This window comes from Trachypithecus francoisi, unplaced genomic scaffold, assembly GCF_009764315.1.
Source record: "Trachypithecus francoisi isolate TF-2019V2 unplaced genomic scaffold, Tfra_2.0 Lachesis_group0, whole genome shotgun sequence".
Lineage (NCBI taxonomy): Eukaryota > Metazoa > Chordata > Mammalia > Primates > Cercopithecidae > Trachypithecus > Trachypithecus francoisi.
The window spans coordinates 184,589,246-184,611,949 of NW_022681453.1; positions in this window are offsets into that span (position 1 = coordinate 184,589,246).

Here is a 22,704-nt window from a genome sequence, read left to right on the forward strand (position 1 = left end):
CCAGCATTATGGTATTCCAAATCTTAGACTATGCTTACTACTTTGTTGCGTTAGAATTTTGGGGATGTCTGTGTAGAAAGATGGTTTTATTAGTGAAACATTTTCAATATGTATTATCAGGAGGACCCTTCATTTTTCATTTTAGTTACAAATCTTATTACAATCACAGTTTTATCAACATATAGGAAAACATGGATATTTAAATATATTAATATATTGCTATAGTTATTCCTAATAATTCTCTATACCTCTATGTGAATATAAAAGAGAACAAGAATGACTTATGCATTCATTTTTTTCAGCAAAATTTTATTGCATACTGGATTATATTCTAATTATGTGGCACCACTCAAAACAAGAGTACATATAAATTTAAAGCACTTAAATTTATCTTGTAAATGTTATCATACATCTTGTTATTGTTTGATAGTTGTAACTAAATGTTGTAACTAGAACACTAAAAAATTTAAGCCATAATCATGTTATTGATTTAATATAGTTCTACAGGGTATGAGATGAGGCAGCAAAGTGTGTTATACAACATTATGGAAATGCAATTATGTAATTTATAATAAATATATTTGGAAGACTTAGAACAGAATTGTAAATCATCATAAAAAACAAGTGGAGTATATATGAACCAGAGCAGTTTTTCAAGAAAGAGTTGAAGAATGAAGCAAATATAATCAAGGGAAAAAATGCTGCAGCAGAAATGGGTTTTGAGATTTAATAAATGCATATTTAAACTCTGCTTCCACTTTTGCTAACAGCTAAAGTGCAAGGGGACACTTTCATACTCCCATTCTCCTGTTACTTGTGTTCCACATTGTATTAGTCCATTCTTACACTGCTATAAAGAACTATCAGAGACTGGGTAATTTATAAAGAAAACAGATTTAATTGACTCATAGTTCTCCATGGCTGGGTAGGCCTCAGGAAACTTACAATCATGGCAGAAGGTGAAAAGAAAGCAAGCATGTCTCACATGATGACAGGAGAGAGTGAGCGATGGGGAACTGTCACACACTTTTAAACCATCAGATCTCATGGGAACTTACTCACTATCACGAGAACAGCATGGAGGAAACCAAACTCATGATCCAATCACCTCCCACCATTTGTTTCCCCAACACATGGGGATTACAATTAGAAATGAGATTTGGGTGGGGACACAGCCTAACCGTATCACATATATACAGGTACAAACAGTGGGCAAAGCTGCAGGCCTACCTCTTACCTGTGCCTTGGCACTCACATCACAGCAACTTGATCATTTATAAACAAAAAGTAAAGTATTATAAATACTTAACCCTCATGGTGGCATTAAAACGGATCTTTTGGGTTTTGAAGTCAAGTAATGTCTTACATATAAATGTAAGTATTTTATATAAATATTAAATGAAGAAATTTTTTAAAATGCCATGGAAGACTCCTTCCTTGGAATATATGTAGTTATATGAAACAGACTGTTGCAAGGATAATCATAATTGAGAGACAAGGTAAAACAAGGTTAAGCAATCTTTCTAAAAGCTATCTAATTTTTGGAAACCTTTAATATATCACTTTATATTACAAACTTTTAAGAAGAAGGCATAATTTGCACAGTTTCTCCAACGTATTTGAACACAGTATCTTTTGTTCATGGAATATATCAAAAGACTAATATTTCAAGAACCATTTGTTTTTTTTTTTAATTGTGTTAGAGAATCCCAAAATAAGAGCACGAATAGATCTCTTTTAATTCTGTACAGTGTTCTGCATCAAAATGTAATATCGTAACCCTACTTCCAATGATGACATATTTTGGTAACTGCTGTAGTGTGAACTATTGAACCATTTCTTCTGTGAATATGTGAATCTGGAAGGTCATGCCATAATATCAGACTTTCTGGATCTTTATTTTTAATTCTTAATGTTGACGGGTTTGATATCTATATTTATACTCCTATAATTATTATAGTCATATAGACATACTTGTCTCTACTGATCCTTTACACCTTTATGTGATTATAAAAGAGAACAAGAGTGATTACACATTCCTTTATTCAGCAAGATTTTATTTCACACTTACTAATTTCAAGACCTCGAGCCACAGTCTATGGAGCTCCTACCTTTAAGAAGCTTATGAATTTTTGACAGACATTATATAAGTATGAAAGTAAATAAAAATGTAGGAAATTAACTATAGGACTCATGTGAAAAATGATGTATAAAGGTCTTAGAGAAAGAAACGATGGCTTCTGGCTGTGGTTTTATGAAGCTTTTGTGTTGGATTCTATTGGATAAATTTCTAGATGAAATGTGAACACACAGAGATAGGATGGGTGGGTTATAACCTCAACCAAGATAAATGCCTGCATGGAAGAGAAAGAAACATGGGAAAGTATGCAGTATAATTTAGGTTGCTTAGAGTAGGAAGTGAACAGCTAGAACAAAAAGAGGAGGAATGCAGGGAAATTCATAATGGACCTGATTGGCATGACTTTGAATGCCAGGCACAGAGTTAACAGGTACCCATCGACTCCTGCAGATGTTTTATTGCAAGGTGATATGACCTCAGCATGGTTTATAAAGAGCTATAGGTCTCAAAAAGAGGATAGATTACTCTTCATTCAGAAAGTGGAGATGAATGCAACAATAATTAAAATTTGCCACTGAGCTACAGCTACCATTAGCATGGTTGGGGAAATTCAAAAATGATTTCTAGCTCTCAATTCTTAACACTGAGCAATTCTGTTGGATGCACAGCAATGCTTGAGAGATATATGTCTCATTTTTCCCTCTTGGACATAACCTTCTGAATCAGGGCACATAAGTGCCCTGTCTTAAGCTGCATCACAAGGCACAGTCACTATAATCTGTCAAGGAAAATCAAATAGAGACTAAGTTGGAATTGGAAGCAGCATTGGGAGGGCTGCCAAGTCTCCATCACAATATATTCAGTATCGATGCACAATATGCAGTGAAATCTGATGTCAGCTTCCTATTCCCCCTTGTATAAAAAAAATGGTGACAATGTTTTCTCATTATGGCTCAGAATCTTTTTTTCTGGACTGTTCTGAATACCACTTCTTCCACACAAGATTAGAAATCTTTGCTTCTTCCCATGTTATTCTGTTCACCTTTTACCAAGAAAGGTTGTTCTCTTTAGAGTTTTGGCATTATTTTCTAGTTCTCTGCTTCAGTTTTTGTTTCAAGTTCAAATCTTTATCACCTGATTTCAGCAGGGTTTTGCAACCTCCAATATTTTCTACAAAAAGATTTGCTACGGTTTTGTGTCATCAGTGGCAACAGCTTTTCATTCGTTGAGCTGGGTCCTCTGCTGTTCTCAATAATGTGTACCTCATAGGAATGAGAGGCAGCTGATACTCTTCTTCTGTAGAGGAAAATCACTACCTTATTGATATCTTAACAGAAAACTGATTCTTCTATTGGGCATGATGATGTTTCCTCTGAGACAATATTAAATATCTCCCTGACAACAGAAGCTCAGGGAATACTTTGACATTTGTGTTTGTTATTTAATTTGTTTTGTTTTAGTGCTTTATTCCATTTTACCCTCAGTGTTCGAATGGGAGAGAGAAGAGGTCAGATACTGAGCAAACAGAAGGAGACATCTGAATAAATCTGAATAGGAATGAGGCTCAATCTGAATTTGATGGATAGTCAATGAACAAACTCAGCAAGTATTCTTGAAGATGTGTGGGCAGATGACCCACAGGCCCAGTCCAATTTGTCTAGATAGCATCCCACTGGGGAAGAGCTCAACTTTTTAAATACTCCAGGCTTCTCAACTTTAGTATCTGGTGTATATAGGAGACGAGAGGGCATGTAGGGATTAGGGATAGGGAGGAGACCAGGGAGGAAGAAGGTAAGGCATATATGTATAAAGGTCCCGGAATTAAAAGTAGGGAAGTTTATTGTGAAACACTGAATCATGTTTCTAGGTAAAAGATCCAGAGCCTCTGTCAGAACAGCCTAATAAAATAGATCTGATGGTTAAATGTAGGTGATACTTATGGCCGTATCACTCACCCTGTATCCCCAAGGTTTTTACCACACTAATAGTTTGAAACCACCAAAGTTTGTGTTATCATGATGATACCATAAGACTCTCTACCTCCTTGCAGTTCTATTTTTTAACATGATATTTGCAGTTGTTTCTCCCACATTATTGAGAAAGTCAGTCAGTAGGCACCTCTATCTCTGCAAATGTGTTTCTCCCCTCTGTGTAAAAGATTAGTGAACCTCAACTAGTATAACGTTCACATTTTTCAAAGAAATATCAGTGTGTTTGCCTTTCCATGACAGGATCACTTAGAGAAACTCTATGTACATAGTACATTCTTGGTCACTTGTCTCGGTCCCATTAATTGTTTCTAAGCTAGTGGTGTCATAGGATCCCTAGGGTGTCACTCCTCCAGCTGGAAGTTTCTGTGGCTGTTGCCGCTTTTGCCCGAGTCTTGGGCCTGCTGGGCTCATTCTGCCCATTCATCCTGTCAGGCTGCACTTGGCTCATGCTACCAGCCCAGATGCCACACTGCCAAGGGTGCACAGCAGCAAGGGGTGTGTGAATGAGACAGCATGGGGTCTGGTCACTGTGCACAGCGAGACACACCAGTTGCTGTGGGAGAGTAGGAAGCTCCAGGCACCAGCACAAGCACCAGCTCTGCACAAGGCTGCGGTTGGACCAGGCATGACACAAACACCTTCCACTGTGGGTAGTATGGAATGCATTGGTACCTGGACACTTGGAGACACCAGGAACCACAGACCCCCAAAGAGGGTGTTACACCCTGGCTTAAGGAGCCCTTAGGTCTGGCCTCCCTAAAGGGCCAGAGCTCTTCTCTCCTTGTCCCTTGCAACGTGGCAAGCACAAGCAACAGGGGTGGGGAGTGTTGGGCATGTTTCAGCCCTGTTTGTATTACATACAGGTCTTTCAGTTCCACCATTTGGCAGGTGCTGAGTTTTTATCCCATGTCCAGGAAGAATGAGGTACGCAGACAACTAGAGGCTGAGCAAGATGAAGAGGTGCTTTACTGAGCACCTCAGTGCAGCCCTCAGGAGACCCAGAGTGGGTACCTACTTTCCACAGGCAGGTCATCCCAATGTCTGCAGCTCTCAGTGGAGAGGAGACCCAGAGTGGGTAGCTCCTATCTGCAGGCAGGCTGCCTGACTCTACCTCAGTCTGACTTGCACATTTTCGGGGATTTTTATGGGCTTCAGAAGGGAGGAAGTCTGTGCTAATTGGTCTATGGGTGGCCATGGGCAGGCCCAGTCAAAGCACCGTAAGTTCTCACTTGGAGCCATGGACTCCATGGGAACATGAAGGACAGCCTGGCAGGAATGCCAGTGTTTGCAGCCATGGCTGGGTGGCTGCAGCTGTGCCTAGGAGGATGGGGGTCCCACCCCACAAACTCAGAAGGCTTAGGCGGTGATCCCACAGTCTCTGGGGAGTGTGCAGCCCTGGTGGCACCTTCCCCGCTACAGCTTGGATCTACACAGCTACCACTCCAGGTGGGCTGCTGCTGCCATCTGTGGAAATCTCAGAAACAGGAAAATCATCTGCTTTCTCAAAAAACAGGATGCATGTCTGTCATTTTCAAGTGTTTTAAATTTTTGAGTCAGAAGAATAAAGCTACATTTTCAAATGAAATGTGCAAGCCAATTTCATCCTTTCCAAAGAGAAAGGAATTAGTTAAGGTGCTTAATAGTAATGTAACAGAGAGCAATGGCCTGAGACTGAAAAAAGTAGCAATTTAAATTGGACATTAAGAAAATTTCACTTAAAGTAAGGCCAATTATACAATGAAATAACTTCCTAAGGGAGAAACAGTGAGATGCCATTAAAAGAGTTGTTAAAGGAACATAGATAAAAAAATACTTGCAGCTGAATCTGCTGAAAGATCATTTTATGATTTATTGTCTTACTGTGCCTGTATGTCTTTCTCACTGGAGATTTACCTGACTTGGTTAGCTTCCTTTACATGCCAGCAAGACTCATATTGTACCAGAGGACTAGGATGTTGTATCTTATTTTTCTTTATGCAAAATGTAAAGCTCTAAATGAATTTGGTGAAACAGGCAAGTAGAATGTAGGGAGCTAGTGTTGTGAAAAATCTACATTGTGTTAGTGCCAGTGTTTGCAGCCATGGCTGGGTGGCTGCAGCTGTGCCTAGGAGGATGGGGGCCCCACCCCACAAACTCAGAAGGCTTAGGCGGTGATCCCACAGTCTCTGGGGAGTGTGCAGCCCTGGTGGCACCTTCCCCACTACAGCTTGGATCTGCACAGCTACCACTCCAGGTGGGCTGCTGCTGCCATCTGTGGAAATATTATTTTTTGCAAGCACATGCATATGCACACACAGACACATATACACACAAACACACATGTATTTCTATCTAATGTCTAATTCTGTTGAGTATATATCTATATCTTATTAAATCTTATTTAAACTTTCTTCAAGAAATTAATTGATTTTTTTTGTTTTTTTGTTTTTTTTCAAATTGGTGGCTCTTCATCAGTCTGTATTCCCAGGCTTGGGGATGCATACATAATAAGGATATGATGTGGATTCCTCCACACTGCCATATTGCTATACCTGCAACATGGGAGATAAAAAGCATCCTTTAACTGATGTAAGAAGTCCTGAATTTGAATACCATACCCCCCACCACTGTATACACACACCCAAACACTCACTGCAGAATTTGTGCAAGCTCCTTAAACTTCTGGGATTTCACATTCTGCATTTGTGAAGGGAAAAGAAAAATGCCATATTGGCTAAGGAGTGTTCATTTATAGAGGTTAAGTCCATTTTTATTATACTTTTGTATATTGCTCTAAATGAACCAAAAGGCTGACATACTGACCTGAAAGATTCCCTGAAATTCTTACTATTAATATACTTTCTGGAAACCTATACATTTTTAGTGGATATTTTGAGTTTTCTCTTATGCTGTCTTAAAGAGCTTTCACAAAGGAATCCATGTTTAGGGACTTCTGTTCAGAACAGGCTGTTACCCAACTCATTCAGGAGAAGGGGCATGCCTGACCCTCACTCAGCCTCCATTGGTTCTCACCACTTCCTTTTCACCTAACTGCATTCAAAACCCCATCTTCCTGACTGTGGCGTCCATCTTCTTTCTTTAGACAGGTTCTTCAGTCTTTGAGTCATTATTCACTAATCTCCAAAGTAGAGAGAATCACTTCTCCATCATTTAATAACTTTGGGAACAAAGTGAGATTTCAGATAGGAAACTCTGTCTAGACATCCATCCCTGGAGTTTCCAGTGCAGTACCATGTCCCTAAATGCTCTGATCAATTGTGAAATTTGGGTGATTCATGTCCAGTAAATGAGTTGGGTGGTAGGGAATGAGACTTTATGATTTCATGTGTTTAGGAAGACCTACAGGTGTCTCTGATGATCAGTTAGATTAGGGTTAGATGACCTTTGAGATTCATGACAGCTCTAAGAGACACTAATGACTTATATAGAATATTTCTAGGTCATTATACAAAAAGTCCAATTCATCTAGGTTATTCAGGGCAATAAATGTGTTTAGGGTAATTTTCTGAGTGTAATAAAGGATACTCAAGCCCTGGGGGATTTTTTTTTCTTTTAAAAGGTACAAAGTTTTCAGAGACAGATAGAATTTGGAGAGGTCTGCAAAAATTTAGTCCTCCTTTATAGAATTTATTTAAAAAATTAATATTACTGTTCACTTCCAGGCCTTATACTACAAGGAATAACCACATTTGTATAGTAGTAATTGTGCTTCAGAGGGTGATGCAACAAACATAAAGGTGAGTGTGATAGGCATGGATTTTTTTTTTTTTTTTTTTTTTTTTGTATTTTTAGTAGAGACGGGGTTTCACTGTGTTAGCCAGGATGGTCTCGATCTCCTGACCTCGTGATCCGCCCGTCTCGGCCTCCCAAAGTGCTGGCATTACAGGCTTGAGCCACCGCGCCCGGCCTAGGCATGGATGTTTTAATTAAAGGCAAACTAGGCAGAAAGCCTGCTTTGGTCTAGGATGCCAGCAGTGACCAGCCCTTCTTGTCCAGTGCATGTTTTTCCTAGGCATTGTATCCTTGAAGATGAAGTCAATGGCAGAAGATAAGGGGAAATAATTTTTATCTTCTATTTTTTTCTGAATTATTTTGCTATTTTGAAATTAAGGCTTCTTGATGTATTTATTAAATATATGTTCATGTTATACAAATTAATTTTGTTGTGGTCCCTAGGGAGCCTTTCTTACGTTTCAGAATCTAAATCTGAATTTTTCTGTGTTTTCTGTTTCTCTGAAAAAATATAATATCTCTATATTTATTGAATAGGCAGGAAAACAGTTGTGTTTCAATGTTTGCCTGTGGCTGTAATTCATCTTTCCTGTTTCTGAAATTAAACAAATGGATCTGTAATTAATGCCTTTCTGCCTGTCTTCATAGAAAATTACTCTCAGAGCAAAACACAGGAATAATTTATTTTCCCCTAGGAAATAGCATTCTTTTCTCTAATAGACAATAATATCTTTGAAATTCATTATTTTTACCTTTTCACCCTGGCTGCTAGGAAGCTTGTAGCAAGTTTTTGCTCATTAAAGCTTTCCTCATCAATAAAATGTTAACGTAGTTTAGCTTTTGTTCCACTGTTGCTAATGAGGGTATCTTTTCCTTATGGTATAAATTGTTTCTATTCTTACTAAGAAGTTTTATTTAGTACGATATACTTCATAAACTTTTTAGGTATAAATGAAGTTATTTATTAAATCAATCAATCTTTATCTCATACCATACACAGAATTAAATGATAGATGTATTGTAAATCTTGAAGTTATAAAGCCTTTAGAATAAGACAGAATCTTATTTTTATGGCCTTAAAGTAATCAAAGCTTTCTTAAAGACAAAAAAAAGGCTAATGATAAAGGAGAAGGTGAAAACTTAAACTTCTTAACATGAAGAATTTCTTGTCATCAAAAGTCCACTAATAAAGTACTGAAAAAGGAGACAAAAATAAGATAATCTATGTATAATCCAAGTAAATTGCAAGTCACTAGTATATGACATATAGAAAACACAAATATTTCTAAAATCCGTAAGAATAAAACAGTAAAGTCAATAAAATAATGAGCAATAAAAGTTGAATATGTACTTCAAAAATGATAAAACTTTACAATACATATGGAAAAAGATGTGCAACTTAATTAATTTATTAAGGAAATGCAAATTAAAACCATATGATGTATTACTATCTAGCCACCAAAATAGCTAACTTGAAAAAAAAAGGAAAATATCAAGTACTAGAAGGGGATGGAGCGCTGAAAACTCTCTGCATTGCTGGTGGGAGTAAAAATTGGTAGTCATTTTGGAAAACTGTATGGTAGTATCCGTTAAAATTAAATGTAGGCATAACTCCCTATTTGTATAGTCAACAAAAATAATGCATACACTAAACAAAATATGTGTCCAAGAATGTTTACAGCAGCACCATGTTTAAAAGCAAAAAAAGAAAAAGAAAGAAATGACTGAAAAGTTCATTAACAATAGAATGGATACATATCTTGTGGTATTTATTGAAATATCACAAATTCCATAAGTTATACAATAGGAAATTATACATCAATGAGGATAAATCAGTTGGCACTACCTGCAACAAGAGAGTATAAAGTTATCAAAGAGTGCATATTGTATGATTCTTTCACATAAAGCTCAAGTAATCTATGCTGCAAAACCAGTATAGTTTTTACCTTTCGAGAGCTATACAAGGGTGACAAGAGGGTGCCGATAGTCTTATATATTTTTTTAATCTGTGTGTTGGTTATCCAGGTTTGCTCAGTTTATAGAAATTCATCAATCTCTCCCCCCTCTTCTTTTTCTGTTCACGTTTCTGTGTGTCTGTTGTACTTTCAAATTATTCAATGATTAATTTGTTCTCTCTGGGAAATAACCCCTTTCAATTATAAAATATTCTCACTTTTTCATCTTCTTAACAAAATGATAAGAAGTGTTCCGGATGTAAGTATTTTAAAATAACATTTTCATCTGGTAGAATATGTTTTAATGAGAAGGGGGTTGATTTAAAATACTTTCTACTTTTCACCTTTTTTAAGGGTGTTTTTGTATGTGTTGGTTGGTTTCTTGTTCAAGTATGGAAAGCAAACTTAAGAAATCTTAGAAATTAGTAATTATCTCTGTGGATTACCCAGTGTTGTGATTTTAACTACATTGATCATGGCTGTCTCTTGAAATCATTGATTATAGAATATCCACACCACTTTTTAGAATTTCTTAGAACTGCCGGGAGTCCTGGTTCCAATAGAACTGGGGTTGTGATAAGTCCCTGTTGTGACAGAAAATATATTCAGTGTGTATGAGATGCTCCCTCTCACCCTCAATTGGATTCTTTCGCTTGAAAGATGGAACCATCTCCCTCCACCCTGTGTGAAAATTGGAAGACCCACTGCCTTCTCTCTGACATCTTGTTCTAGGAATCATGTTTTCAACTTTTAAAATTTGAAAACAATGACATTGGTGTGTAAAAGAGAAGAGATTTTGAAAGGATTTGTTTTTTATCATTCAGAAGAAGTTCTTCATGTCTGTATCAATCAGCTCTACACTGGATAATGCTGCAGCAACAAAAAGCCCAAGTACTTAAAGGCCTACAAAGCAGAATTTGTTACTCACTTATGTTACAGGTGTCTCGTAGGTTAGAGTTAATTCTACCCTCTGTGTTGTTGGTATTAAGACCCATATCATGGCCTGATCAGCAGTTGTGCTCAGACCTTGTTTGAGCATGGTTGAACTTGGTTCGTTGAGACTCATCCATTATTTCATTTCTGCAGGGCATACTGGAGAAGAAAAGGAGCTATGGGCCAGGTACAATGGCTCATGCCTATAATCCCAGCACTTTGGGAGGCCAAGGGGTGTGGATCACCTGAGGTCAGGAGTTCGAAGGCGGCCTGACCAACATGGTGAAATCCCGTCCCTACTAAAAATACAAAAAACAAACAAATCAGCTGGGCATGATGGCCAGCACCTGTAATCCCAGCTACTTGAGAGGCTGAGTAAGGAGAATAACTTGGACCCGGGAGTCAACAGTTGCAGTGAGCTGAGGTTGTGCCATTGCGCTCTAGCCTGGGAAACAATAGCAAAACTTCATCTCAAAAAGAAAAAAAAAATAGAGGACCTATGACGGTGACAATCATCCCTGCACCCTTTGGGTCTTTAATGGTGATACAACTCTCTGCCAATCACTTGGCTCACAATTAGGATACTATTTTGATATATATATATTTTTTTGTCCTGACCAAGGATGAGGGACAGTTTCAGAGGTTTCCTCTTGGCCTTCCCCACTCTGATGGTCTCATGTGCAGGTCAAGGATTCTATGTAGAGGCTACTCCAACTGCCAGGTATGACAATTTTCATTAGACATTTAGGAACTGGAGAAATCACTACTACAAGGGATGGTATACCCAGCAGGTACACTACGAGCCCAAAGTAGCCAGGTTTCTATTTATTGCCTGGACCATGTAAACCCTATTCTGACAGGACCTGTGATGACATTTTAGGCATCCAGATGCCTATCGACATGAATGTGCACTCTGTGTCCAATAATCCTTGAGATGTCTGGATATGCTCCGTCTCCAGAATATAGCCAATATAGTAAATGGCTGTGATAGTTAATTTCATGGATCAACTTGACTGGATAACAGGATGCCCAGATATGCGGTTAAACATAATTTCAGGGTGTGACTATGAAGGTGTTTTTGGAAGAGATTAGCATTTGAATCTATAGACTTAGCAAAGTGTGCTTCCCTCCCTAATGTGGGTGTACATCATCCAATCTATTGAGGGCTTGAATAGATAAAAAAGGGGATGGAATGGAGGCTTCACTCTCTCTCTGCCTGACTGCTTGACCTAGAACATCAATCTCTTTTTGACCTTGGTGATCCTGGTTATCAGGTTTTCAGACTCAGACTGACATCTACACCATTAGCCATCTGTCTCTTGGGACTTTGAGCCATAACACTGGCTTTCCAGGGTCTCCAGCTCACAGAATGCATATTGTGGAGCATTTCAGCCTCCATAATAATGTGAGCCAACACCGTATCATATATATATATATACACATATATACAGTCATGTGCCACATAGCAATCTTTCAGTCAATAATAGACTACATAAGCAATGGTGGTCCCCAAACATTATAATACCTTATTTCTACTGTTTCTTTTCTATGTTTACATATGTTTAGATACACAAATACTTACCATTGTGTTGCAGTTGCCTACAGCATTCAGTACAGTAATATGCTGCACAGGTTTGCAAAAACTATACTACACAGCCTAGGTGTGCAGTAGGCTATACCATGTAGATTTGTGTAAGTGCATTCTACGATGTTTTCACAATGGTGAAATTGCCTAATGACACATTTCTCAGAATGTATCCTCTTTGTTAAGCAACACGTGAACTGTATTTATATCCTATTCATTGTGTTTCTTCAGCAAATCGTGACTAATGCAATGGCCATAAGTCCCTTTGAGGAAGACCTGAGAAAAGTCATCACAGTATATGCTTGTCACAGTGCTGCAGGATCCTTCTGTGTATTCAGTGAATAAGTTCTGGATGTGAAAACTGGCTCAAATGTGGGAACTGAGCAAGAGATTGTGGCTTTTTGTTGGATCAATCACTTTCAACCTTCTTCTCCTCCACTTTTGTTTTTTTAGGTGGTAGATATTGTCTGCCTATTTTGTTCCAAGGACCGGCATAATGTGTCAACCATCTCTACAACTCCCTTCAGGGCAAATATTCTGGGCTGCCTTTCCAAATTGATCTGTCATTGCAGCAACTGTGGCCCCTAGCTTCCAATAGCTAAGTATAGCCACCTGACACGATCAGTCTGGGGTACCATCATTTCTGTGGATATTAACACACCTAGCTCTATAACATCCTCTCTCTCCTAGCATCAGCCTGACCTGCAGAGAAGGCCACCACTGATCTTAAAAATACTAGTTTCCTTCTCACCACCACAGCCCCTGTTGATCTTGATGAATTGTCATACTGTCATGATGTCCTCAAGGCCTCCTGTGAAAGATAACTGGTGAGTTCTCCGACTTTTTATAGTATATCTATTCCACCAAGCCCATTTCCTCACCCTTCTTATTCTTCCCTCTACCATCTCTCAGGAAAGCTTGGGCTTTCTTTCTTCTTCAGGACTGACCATCAATTTTTCCAGGACTCTAAGAGTCAGTCTGCTCAGTCACAGAGCTGCACTTCACTGAAAGTAGAGTCTGGGAAATGCATTCCTGGTTAGAGGGCCACTTAACAACAAGACTCCTACAATACAGAAATAGAAACACAAACCTTTGCTGGAAAGTGAGTCTTTTCTGTCACTAAGAATCAATAAAGCTAAAATTAAAAGTCTAATAAAATGTTATAATTTTGATAGGCTTGATAACAAAAAAAGAGAAAAAATATTACAAAAAACAAATGGAGCATACCTATGAATACAGTATAAATAAAAAATAAGTCAATACTCTGAACATTTCTATGCCAATACAATTGAAAAAGAGAAAAAGTATTTGAAAAATATTAATTATCGAATTGCTGACAAGTAAATACAAAATCTGGAAAACATGATGAAAATTTTTAAAAATACATATTATGGCCGGGCGCGGTGGCTCAAGCCTGTAATCCCAGCACTTTGGGAGGCCGAGACGGGTGGATCGCGAGGTCAGGAGATCGAGACCAACCTAGCTAACACGGCGAAACCCCGTCTCTACTAAAAAATACAAAAAAAAAACTAGCCGGGCGAGTTGGCGGGCGCCTGTAGTCCCAGCTACTTGGGAGGCTGAGGCAGGAGAATGGCGTAAACCCGGGAGGCGGAGCTTGCAGTGAGCTGAGATCCGGCCACTGCACTCCAGCCTGGGCTACAGAGCGAGACTCCGTCTCAAAAAAAAAAAAAAAATACATATTATAATTAATTAAATATATTCCAACTCCCAAATACCAGTCCCAAAAATTTTACTAAGCAATCTTATATACATTCTTCCAGAGATGTTTTTAAAAGGCAGCCCCCGCAAAAATATCTGAGTCTGCTAAAACCATGAAATCAAAACAAAACAAAAAGAAAAAAGTCAAATTACAGGCCCATTCATTTATGAAAATAGTTGCAAAAATTCAGAATAAAATATTAACAAATGGAACTCAGCTATGTCTATATATATTGCATTGCAGATCACATGCATTTAAGTATATATCCTAACTAACTTGGTTTTATCCCAGGAATGTAGGAAGATTTAAAATTGGTAAAATTAATTAATATAATTTGCTATATTGACAGATTAAAATATAAAGTTATTTCAATAGATGCTGAAAAACAACTATTTGATAGAGTCCAACATGTCATTGATTAAAAACAACAAAATATCTCTATCGAGTTCACTAGGCTAAAACAGAAAGTGTTTTAATTGAAGAAAAAAATGTATTTAACCCAAACTTAGAGAAAATATATTACAAATGACACACTAGATGCATTCTTTTTAAAACGAAGGACTCTCAAGGGTGCTTGTTAATAATCATATTTATTGATTATCATACGGGTGATGTAAACCAATGCAGTAAAGTATGGAGAAGCAATAAGGGATATAAAGATGTGTAAAGATTTAATAAAGCTGTCCTTCCCACATAATAAGATTGCATATATAGAAGAACCACCTAACTACAAAGATAAAATATCATAGTTTATAAAATAAAATCTCATATAACCGAAACACGACATACAACAGATTAAAATATGTACTTTATTAATTAGAGTAAAACATATGCAGCAAACATGAAAAAATAGAGAAGATGTAAATAATAAGTGTATGTAACTTACAAGACTAAAATATATTATATCTGTATCAATGATACAAAAGAACTTTTCAATCAAAAACAGTAAAAGTTTTGAAGCATATATAAAAGACCTAAATAAATGAAATATACATTATGTTCAAGATGTATATTTCACTGATAACTCAATTCCATATACATGTTAAGACAACAATAAATTAATGTATTCATAGGGATAAAATAAAGGGCCCAGAAACAGACACATTTATATATGAAAATAATGCAATGCCAACTGTGGTAAAATAATATTTCACCTAATACCACAAAGGAGACAGTTTTTAATCTCTATAAAAATAAAATTAGATTCTTATTTCACAAGAGGCACACAAATAACCTTGAGGTAAATTAAAATTCTTAAAAAAATAGCAAAGTCATAAAATGTTAGGAGAAACTAAAGAAAAATGTCTTTATACCCTCAGGTTATTACAGATTCATTTAGAGAGGACACAAAATCACAATAAAGCAAAGCTATTAATACATTTTGATTACCATAAAATGTAAAACTTCTCTACAAAATTTTACCAGTGCAAGGTGAAAAGAAACTCTATTAACTCCAAGAGATTGTGGGTGTGTATTCAAAATATAAAAAGAACACTTGTAAATCAATAAGAAAAAGACATACAATCCAACAGAAAGATACAGAACAGAATTGAACAACCAATTTATAAAATAGTAAACCTGATGGTGAATAAATATTGAAATAAATACTCAATCTCACAAATGGTCATGGAAATGACAATTTTAAAATTCTTATACTATTTTACTCTTAATCGCATTATATATTATGTTATATGTTATGTTTTCGTAGTATAACATTTTTATTGTATACATTATGATTTTTTTCTTTATAGTCATTTGGTTCTTCTACATAAGCAATGCTATTATGTGGGAGTGACAGCTTTGTTAATTCTTTGCAAATTCTATACTTCAGCACTTAAAATTTTACTTATGGAAGAACACCTAAGAATATCCCCTTGCACAGGCAAATAATATTCTTGTTCATGAGAATATTTAATGGGCAGTGTTTTTAAAAAAGGAAACTTTGAGTCACCTAAATGACTCAAATGACCCAAAAAGAGTAGGCGAATGGACAAATTATTGCATTAATAACATAAAATATGATACAACAGTAATATGAGTGAGCTACAGTTGTACATAGTACAGAAAAATCTCAAAAACATAAATTTGTGATAAAATATACAAATAGAAGATAAATAAGATACATAAATTTGAAAGAAGAAATAATACTATATATGATTTATAAATATGAGTAAATACAGTATAATTAAAAACATGTAATAAAACATATATGTTAATCATTACCACTATATTCAAGCTAGGAGTTAATTCTGGGGAGAAGAGGGTAAAGAATGGAATGGGTATATTTACACAAGAAGTGTCAAATAGATATGAAATACATGATTTCATGTAAAAAAAGATGATTTCACAAAAATAGATGGCTAAATACCTGATTGTTTGCAAAATTTATTGTCTATATTTCCCTGAAACCTTGACATTTCAAAATAAACATTATTTTAAGATACATAGAACAAAGTGTGCTGTGTTGTTTGTTTTAGTTTTATTTCTTCACCTCTGATTCTTCACTTACGGTACTGGTGAATCTTCGTTATATTGAGAAATATCCTACATTCCTTCTTACAAACATTATAACTTATTAAAGAGATAGCTGTGTGGAGACTTGATAGTTGGTCCATGAGCACTGCCAGCATTCCTTCCCCGGTCTTAGGAGAAATGTTGCCTCGCATAGTCATCTGAATACTAGCTAGGAAGGCATAAAACTTTCTTAGCAGAGAAAGTGGAGGGAAAGCAATATTTATGAAAGAAAAGAAGTGCATGTGTGTGTGCGTGTGTGTGTGTGTTTACCTCAGGGTCTCATTTATTTGCTAAGATGAGTAAAATTATATTTATCATAACTTCCTGGGGCATTTGGGTATCATTAATACTGTTCAGTTTAGTCGATTTGAAATAACACTTCACATCTGTTTTTATTATTGCTGCAAATAGTATTTACTAGATATTGAATACTAACATCACAGTCGAAATGAAACAGATCATAGTAAAGGCTACAGACCAAAGACAATTGGATTAATTACATTTAGGATTTTTTGAAAATGCATATGCATCAGGGCCCTGATTACTCTTTTAATAACTACCAATATCCACTAGTGAAGCTGCTTGGGAGCCCTGAGTAACTTCTGCAATTTGAGGCAAAATAGTAAATGTTTTGGGCTTGGATTTTTCTCATCTCAGAAGGATATTATTAAGCTTCAACATCATTTATTTTTCTCCTTTACAAAAAATTTTGTACCACACTCTAGCGGTAGGAAATTATTGAACTGTAAACTTTTGCAACTAACAAAACAGTAGACAGCATTTAAGGGTAGCTGAAGCCCCTTACAGTAAATCTTGAGAGCTCACAGTGAAAGTGTCAGAATTAGAATTCAGATGTCCTGCTTTCTGTCTTAGTATGTATTCATTCTGAAATGAATTTACTCCCTTATTCTCCTCTCACAGGGAAAATAAAACATTATCATTAGTCTCTATATTTTTTATTCACAATGCCCAAGTAAAATAAAAAAAAATTATAAGATTCTCAAGAAAGAAAAAAAATCAAATAATAGAAGCAAACTCAAAGACAATTAAGACATAGGAGTGGCCCAGCACAGTGGCTCACACCTCTAATCCCAGCACTTTCTGAGGCTGAGGTGTGCAGATCACTTGAGGGCAAGAGTTCAAGACCAGCCTAGCCAAATGGCAAAACTCAGTCTCTACTAAAAATACAAAAAACAGCTAGGCATGGTGGTGTGCACTTGTAGTCCCAGCTGCTTGGGAGGCTGAGGCACAAGAATCCTTTGAACTCAGGAGGCAGAGATTGCAGTGAGCCAAGATTGAGCTACTGCACTCCAGCCTGGGCAGCAGAGTAAGACTGTCTCAAAAAATAAACAAATAAATAAAATAAGATACAGGAGTTACTGAATACATTTTACATGACCATAATAAATAAGTTAAAGAAAACAGATTTTTTAAATGGTTGAAATGATAGCAATTTTAATTAAAGTTTAGAATCTATAAAAACAAATTAAATGGGCATTCTCAAACTGAAAAATATATATGTAATACTGTAACTGAGACCTACTGGAGGGATGAAAAGAGACATTTAGCAGAAGGTAGGATTAATGTGAACTCAAAAACAGATGAGAAAATATCAGAACTGAAGGATAGAGGCACAAACATGATGGAAAGGGCAAAACAGCATAGGAAATATGTAGGCTGCAGATGGTCTAACACACATGTAATTGTAGACCCAGAAAAGGAGCACAAAGCAATGACTAAAGAGCAAATGGTCCAGGTGTTCTCTAATATGCTAAAAGTTATCAAAACACAGACTCAAGAAGCTCAAAAAAAAAAAAAAAACCACTAAACAAGATTAATACAAAGAAAATTATACAATTATACAGTCCATTTGGGTGGAACACAGTTAGGCAGTTTATTTGATATCGGCTGGGGTCATTCACGGATCTGCATGCATGATAAACTGCCAAGTTGACTGATGGCTGGATGGTGCAAGTATGGCCTCAGCTAGGATGGATTGTATCTGCTCTACGTGGTCGTCTGTCCTCCAGTAAGCTATCTCGCTTATTCCTTTGCTAGCAAGGCAGGGTTCCAAGAGAGGAAGAAGGCTGACAATTAACACAATGTCACTTCCACCACATTCTGTTAGCCACAGCCAAACACAGGACCAGACTACATTCAAAATACGGAAAAATCGTCTTAGTTCTTGATGGAATGAGCTGCAAAGCTACACTTTTAGGAGTGTGGATAAGGGGAGGGGAAGAATTGCAGACAATTTTGCGAACAATTTACTAATGTTATCCAGGAAACTCAGAGCTCTTTGTACACACATGCCGTTTCTTCTATTTCATGATAATAGTTTGGGCTATGTTTTATGAAATGAGAAAAATTAACAGAAAAGAACGTCATGGAAATTTTAAATTAAAAGGAGTGGTAGAGACTTCAATCTTTTATAATACACTGCCTTCCAAATGCCTGTCTCAAAACATTCATTACAAAATTCTAGATGTGTGATCACACTTCTAGCCACACATGTCTTCACATATGCTTCACTTGGTTATTAGAACATTTTCAGTTTTGCACTAGTTGCTAAAGATTTCAAGTAAAGTCCAAATTCGAATCTTCTCTTGAGAAATAGAAGCTCCAGAGCATTGAGATCATGCTGCTTCATCAGTTATTAATACATAAGATAATGTTTTACGCAGCCTCCGCATGCCTCCTTTACATTACTAGCTTCCCTTTTTAAGGTTACCTTCCTAGCCTTTAGAAGCATTTGAGTTTGTAACCCGTTGCTCTATACTATATACTCACATCTCTTGTTAATTAAGTTATTAATTATCAATATTAGGCAGGATCATTAGTTAATGTATTTTTCTTAGTGTAGAGGAATGAAACGTAATGAAAACAAGTTGTATTTTCCCCATTCTCTGCCCTCTATCTCAATAAGAATTAGCAAAGCATTGCAGTAAAGATCTTGTAGTAATGTTAATTCAGACTCAGTGAGTCTGGTTGGGACTTGAGATTCTGCATTTCCTTTTTTGTTTATGCACTTTAAGCTCTGGGATATATGTGCAAAACGTGGGGGTTTGTTACATAGGTATACATGTGCCATGGTGGTTTGCTGCACCCATCAATCTGTCATCTAGGTTTTAAGCCCCGCATGCATTAGGTGTTTATCCTAATGCTATCCCTCCTCTTGCTCCCCACCCCCGATAGGCCTTGGTATGTGATGTTCCCCTCCCCGTGTCCATGAGATCGTATTGTTCAACTCCCACTCATGAGTGAGAACATGGAGTGTTTGCTTTTCTGTTCCTGTGTTAGTTTGCTGAGAATGATGGTTTCCAGCTTCATCCGTGTTCCGGCAAATGACATGAACTCATTCTTTTTCATGGCTGCATAGTGTTCCATGGTGTATATGTGCCACATTTTCTTTATCCAGTCTATCATTGATGAGCATTCGGGTTCCAAATCTTTGCTATTGTAAATAGGGTGAGATTCTGCATTTCTAACAAGCTCCCAGGTGATGTCTTTGCTGTGTAAATTCCACACTGAGTTGCAAAATCCTAAAGAACTACAACCTCCCTGAGCTCCAGGGCAATATTTAAGAGGCTTTTTTTCAAAACCTAAAGTTCAAGAAGATAAAAAACTGGATAGTCCAGGAGGACGGTAGGTTGCTGTTTGGGCAGTGCATAGGAAGAATTGTCCAGTATTAAGGGAAGATTCCTAGGCCTGAAAAAGAGCTCCTGTAATTAGTAGGAATCTGTTTCCACTGAGAGCCAACCACACAGGGAACAAGAAGCTGGTAAGTTAACTAAAGATGACTCCGGTTCTGCCATAAAGAAAGTGGTAGCAGGGCAGGCTTCAAGAACACAGGACCTGTGCAGTAACACAGAAACCTATGCTCAGAAGGCCCAGCACTTGGTTTAAAGATTTGCAGTTGCCATCAAGACATTCTTAATAAATTGGAACAAAGAGCCTTGCATTTTGATTTTGCCCTAAGCTCCACAAATTAGGTAGCTGTTCCTGAGTACCAGTGAAAGTTACCTCAAAAGATCCCCATTTGAAAAGAAGCAGAAGGAAGTCATCTATCTTTGAGAGGTGATTCCTGGGTTGAGATAATAAATATGTAAAAGGTTATCATTATGCTCTTATCTCTAAAGACCATCTTACCCCACACCTCCATACTCCCCAGTCCCCCATCACATTTGAGTGTCACTTAATGTCACCTAAGTCTCAAAAATTTTCTGCTGCCCCAGAAAAGAGAGTCCTCAAACAAGATTGAACTTGATTTTTTTTTGTCACTAAGATGAGTACAGACTCAGAATTAAATTTACTTTGATTTACATAACACGCATGTGTGTGTGTGTGTGTGTGTGTGTGTGTAGATAGGGTTTCACTGTGTTGCCCAGGCTGGTCTTGAACTTCTGGTCTCAGCAATCCTCCAACCTTAGCCTCCCCAAATACTGGGATTACAGGCATGAGCCACAATGCACAGCCTAATATGGCATTTTTAAATTCTTGTGTGGTGGATAAAGGAACATAACCACTGCATATGTTTAGAAAAGCAGATCAATCTGATTAAGAATTTTACAGGCAGTCAAGAACAGTTATAAGTATATAAACACCTAGCCAAAAGGACATGGTGTCAGCTAAATTGATTGACTGCTAAATAGAGGGTAGCTTGTGATTACATCTCTTCTACAGATTTTGTTGTATCCACATCATAATAGCAGTGCTAGTGTGGGCCATGAGCCAAGAAGGGAAGAGAGTTGCATTTCAGGGACCAGGCATTCTGGTGGCATTCATTAAAATCAAATGCTGTCAGGCATCTTGAGTGATGAACTGGAACAGAAAGCAATTGACATTTGTTCAGATCTTTCAAGGGAAGCTGGATGTGTGAACAAGAAGAGTTTGAAGATCTTCATTAGTCATGAAGTGATGCATCAAAGCTTGCAGGGAAGCTTTGATGCCCAGAGGCCCAAGAAAATACATGTGTCAAAATCAGAAGTGAAGTCCTTGTTGATTTTTTTTCTCCTTTGACATCAATTGCCTTATTCATGTAACATTAATATCACAGAGTCTATTTATCCTGTATGATTAGAAATTAAGACACAATTGAGAATGTCTATATACTCTGGTAAAATTGAACTATTTTTTTCCTTTATAAATGAAGCAGGTAATTTATCAAATACCTACCACTGAGCAATCCGCTGCTTAGTGCAAAAGACTGTAAAAGAATACAAAGAAGAAAGCCTTGGGCATGGGCAACCTAGTTGAAGTGTAAATACTATAAAAAGTATTTTATAGATAGATAAGACATGGACAAAAATGAGGTAAAAAGTGATGTCATGTGAAGGATACTATGAAAAATGTTTACAGTTATTGTGAATCCAGTAGCTTTATTCCTTTTGGGGAAGATTGAAAGGGAAGATTAAGAAACGGTTGATAGAAGATGATTCAGCCTTCTTGCTCAGTTTTAAGAGATTGGTCGAGTTTGACTGTTTATTGTTAATGGGAAGGTTTTTCTAGGTACAAAAAGCAACCTGGATAAAGATGTGGAGGCAGAGAAGAATGAGCATGTATCAACTTTGAGAGAAAATTAGCAGCCTAATGTGAAAGACAAGTGGAGGGCAAAAATGCAAAAGTGGGAGAGAAAGTCCTAATCCCTAGTTGGTTCTAATGCTTTCAATTGTCTGTATATTGGTTTATGTATTAATTTTTAAAGAATGTTTTAAAGCTGTAAATATTCTTATGCTCACATTGATTCCAAAAATGAAGACACTACAGAGTTTGCTATTTTTAAAAAATACATTTTAGAGCAGTTTTAGATTTATAGAATTATTGTGAAAATAACACAGACAATTCTCATATATGCCATAGTCAGTTTCCACTATTGTTAATATCTCACATTAGCATGATACATTTGTCATAATTTTTAAAGTAATATTGTTACATTCTTATTAATCAAAGCCTGTACGTTTTTCAGATTTCATTAGTTTTCACCTATCCATTTTTTTGTTGTTGTTCTTGGGTTTCATCAAGGATACCACATTAAATTTAGTAGCGTTGTCTGCTGAGGCTTCTCTTAATTGTGACAGTCTCTCAGACTTTCCTTGCTGTTGAGGACTTTAGTAGCTTTTAAGGTTGATACTCAGGTATTTTGTAGAATGTGCTTCAAATAGGATTTACCTGATGTTTTCTTTGTGATTAGGTTG